Source organism: Neophocaena asiaeorientalis, unplaced genomic scaffold, assembly GCF_003031525.2.
Source record: "Neophocaena asiaeorientalis asiaeorientalis breed wild unplaced genomic scaffold, Neophocaena_asiaeorientalis_V1.1 scaffold183, whole genome shotgun sequence".
NCBI classification, from domain to species: domain Eukaryota; kingdom Metazoa; phylum Chordata; class Mammalia; order Artiodactyla; family Phocoenidae; genus Neophocaena; species Neophocaena asiaeorientalis.
In genome coordinates, this window is record NW_020175199.1 from 5,069,665 (window position 1) to 5,073,648 (window position 3,984).

At 38.7% G+C, this 3,984-nt stretch overlaps 1 protein-coding gene across 6 annotated transcripts in view; it reads left to right on the plus strand.

Annotated features, from left to right (window-relative positions):
- The window catches only part of HNRNPF (heterogeneous nuclear ribonucleoprotein F), a 20,581-nt gene that overhangs the window by 8,245 nt on the left and 8,352 nt on the right, over positions 1-3,984 (plus strand). The window contains exon 3 of one of the 6 annotated variants that reach the window (XM_024765205.1): positions 3,776-3,941. The exons of 3 other annotated variants lie outside the window; for them this stretch is intronic. The gene's annotated coding sequence lies outside the window, so the exon portion shown is untranslated. Of the gene's footprint in view, positions 1-3,775; positions 3,942-3,984 lie in introns of those variants that run through there. 2 more of the 6 variants (XM_024765204.1, XM_024765203.1) reach the window with 2 other exon arrangements.

Sequence of the window (3,984 nt, forward strand, 5' to 3'; positions counted from 1 at the left end):
TACAGCTGCCTCCACTCCTATGGCAGCTGCAGGGGACCTGACAAGATGTCAGCTCTCCACTAAGACCCAAGTGGAAGCTCTAGGCCTCCTGAAGGGGCTGTGGGCATTCATTAATACAGATGACAAAATATTTCCCTCAGTTGGGGAGAACAGATTTTTATCTTTAACACTGGAGGTTTCTTTTTCTTATTTTTTTCTTAAAAATTAATTATTTTATTCATTTATTTTGGCTGCACCGGGCCTTAGTTGCGGCATGCATGTGGGATCTAGTTCTCCGACCAGGGATCGAACCCCGGCCCCCTGCACTTGGATGTGCAGAGTCCTACCCACTGAACCACCAGGGAAGTCCCTGGAGGTTGCTTTTTATGAACACCCCACCTGATACTTTTTTTTCTGTTGTAACTTTAGATCTTGATTCTTGAGTCACTAATGCAATCAATAATACAGAGCAGTGATTGCTTGTTCTATGGCGGCTAATAATTTGTCCCTTGTGTTAATTTCAGTTCAAGCATTATAGACATAATTTACCTAACATTACACTCTTTTTGCTTTTTAGTTAACACACCTTTTGAGAAATGAACACTGAGGAAAATAGTGTAATATTACCCCAGACTTAGCTACAGTAAGCTAAAGAGCCTAATAGCTAAAAGATAATGGAAAACAGCTTTCCTGTTGCTTACAAATTATGATATATTTTCTTCGATGGATAAAAATGTAGTAATAGCAACGAACATTTAAAATGTCATTTATTTTAATCACCCTGCCTATTCCTTCTCTTTTTTTTAATTGAAGTTGATTTACAATGTTGTGTTAGTTTCTGGTGTACAGCAAAGTGATTCATTTATGCATATTTTTTTTCATATTCCTTTCCATTTATGGTTTATTACAGGATATTGAATATAGTTCCCTGTGCTATACAGTAGGACCTTGTTTGTTTATTTTATATATAGTACTTTGTATCTTAAAGCTTCTCTTTTCTTTAATAGCCTTTAGGTAGTTTTATGTGTTGAACTTGGTATGTTGTACAAATTAGGTCAGAGTTCTCACACTTGAGAGGCATGAGCTGCTTGAAAATTTAGGTACAGTTGTGTGTGTGTGTGTGTGTGTGTGTGTGTGTGAGTATACTTTTAAAAAAAGTTGATCCAGACCTACATCATATTCTCAGGTGGAGTCCCTGACAGCAAAAAAATGTTTAAGAACCACTGAATTGGGACTTTATAAAATTGCCGGGTTGGAAGAGTCCTGAGGTTTCTAATGTAGTTTCCAATAGAACAGGAAAACATCCATAACAAGTAGGAATCTGGGCTCTGCTCATATACTGTCCCATGACTGGGAATTGCTTCTTCCCCAGACCCCATGTGTGCTCAAGTGGAAAAAAGACAGTAGCAGAAACGATATCTAAAATTCTCTTTTTTGAATTTAGTAAGAACTGAATATAAAGATTAAAAGGATTCACCACAAAATAAAAATATTTTTACAAAGCAACCAACACCAAAACATATCCCGACAAGTGGCTGCATTTTAAAAACGTAAATAATTTGAACAAGTATCTGGGGGAAATAAGTAGGTAATGTACAAAGGAAAAAATAGAATAATATGGTCTTCTAATTTCTACTTTTTAAACCTTAGCTTTTTTACCAGGGGGAGAAAGTTTAACATTTCCACCCCTGTTCATGCTTCTGATCTGTTTAAATGTCACTTCCTCAGAACCCCAATGTGAGTTAATCCCTGTTTTCTTAATTTGAGTTTTCAGAATTTGTCATACATTTGTTTGTTTCTTTATTGATTTCCTAGTCCACTGTTCTGTGGACTTAGCACAGTACCTGCATCTTGTAAGTGCACAATATTTCTGGGTTAATGAATGACTTGAAATTGGGTAAATTTTATCTACTGCACATCACTCAAATCCTTTCACATGCTTCAGTTTCCACCACAATGTTTTTGTTGCAGGGTACGTACCATCAGTTCTTCCTAAATTTGTCTCACTTCTTCCCGTCCCGTCTCCATGCATCTGTTCCCATCATTCATTTTCCAGAGAGCAGCTAGACTGTTGAAAAACAAAACTCTATACTACATTCCATTTTGAAATAGTTAAGTGTCTTCCCTTAGAGTAAATAAAGTCCAAAATACCGAATCAGGCCTTCAGGGCTTTGGAGGATCTTACTCTGCTTCCCCCTTTCGTGGATCTCCCCGCTGGTTGCAGGTGTTTTGAGGTGCTTTCTGTCTCAGCATTACACTTTCCCCTGTGTCTTCTGTACATGTTGTTCCTTCACCCGGCAGGAACCCTATCATGACTGATCAATTATTAACACTCGACTAGCCAGTTAGCCAGTGTCACCAACCAGTTAAGCCAAGGAAGAACATGTAACGCTACTTAACTGAACAAATACATGCAAATATAATAAGTGAGAAAATGGATGCCAGTCGTTTAAATTACCAAGAATGTATTTTGAAGAGGATTTTAAGAAGTGAAAATAAGTGCTCGTGAAGCAGTCAAGATACTCATTTCCATAGAGATACTCTTTCCAAAAACAAGCCAATTTTGTGGCTTAATTTTTCTTCAGAATATTGTTTTATTTCTTTTGAATGTATGAGTTTTTAGTGTCTTTCTCACTTTCTGTGGGATGGCTGGATTTTGAATTAGATAATTTTGAAGCAGATACCAGCCATCACACCATTTCACCTACAAACAAGTATTTAAAATAACTCTAAAAATTTCTTTATTTTTAAACATAACTGCAATTCTATCATATCTGACATAAGTAAAATCAGTGTTCAGGTATCTCCTAAATTGTCTCATAAATGTTGACCAACTTGTTTGAATCAGGATCCAAATATGTCCCATGCATTGTGAATCCTTGATAATTCTCTTAAATTTTTTTAATTCAGTAAGCACTCCCTTGGAGATATTTTGTTGAATGGCTGGCTATTGTCCTTGTTGAGTACCCACAGTCTGGCTTTGTAGGCTGCATTTATCATATTCTCACCTAGAACCATTCCTTTTCCCTGTAAATTCTGTAGTTTGTTCGTTATTTCTAGTAAATAGATTAAGACTTTTTCCTCTTAGATAATTTTATTACTAAAAGTATTAAACATACACAAAAGTAGAGACAAAAGTATGAAACTCCATGTACCTATCCCCCAGCTTCAATAATTACTAAATCATGGCCCATGTTGTTTCATCCATACTCCGACTCGCTGCAGATTATTTAGAAACAGATTCTAGGCATCAGATGTATATCTAATGACTTTTTAAAAAAATCACAGCAGCATAGCTACAACTAAAATTTTATCGTTTTTTAATGTAAAGTCAGTCACTGCTAAGATTACTGCAATTGCCTTATAATTGTTTTCCAGTTCATTTGAATTGAGTCAAAAGTTAATAAAATGTAACTGCTTGTTAGGTTATGAAGTTTAAAAATTGCGTGTTTAAAATTAATCTTTTTAAAATTGTGCAAAAATATTTACATGACTAGGCTCAAATCTACAAAACATGGTACTGTATACACAAAGACGTTCTACCTTTTGTTCATTAGTTTCCATTCTGAATCCTTTCCTGCCTTCAGAGATGATTCTTTTTTAAAATTTAAATTTAAATTGTATGGTTTCTCCTTCCACATGCTTGGTGCCGGTCACCCCTCCCCTCCGCCCGTACTCTGGACTTTGCTCCACCCTGGCACCTCTCCTGAGAGCTCACTCAGAACGGTCTTCCTCGTTGCTTTCCTTCCCTCCTCCCACTTCCTGCCTTGGCCGACCGCGCGGGCCGCACCTGCAGGACGCGTTTCCATTGGTGACATCTTGGCGGGCCCGTCGGTGGCACTTCCTCCTTTACACCCCGTGACCCACGTCCGGCTCGCCGCCCTCCCAGTCACGCGGCCTCTGCCTCCGGGACGCAGCCCCGCGCGCCGGCCTTCCGGACTCCAGGCCCCGGACCCGTCGTGGTGAGCCGCCGCGAGCGGACGACCCCCGCCCACACTCCCCCCA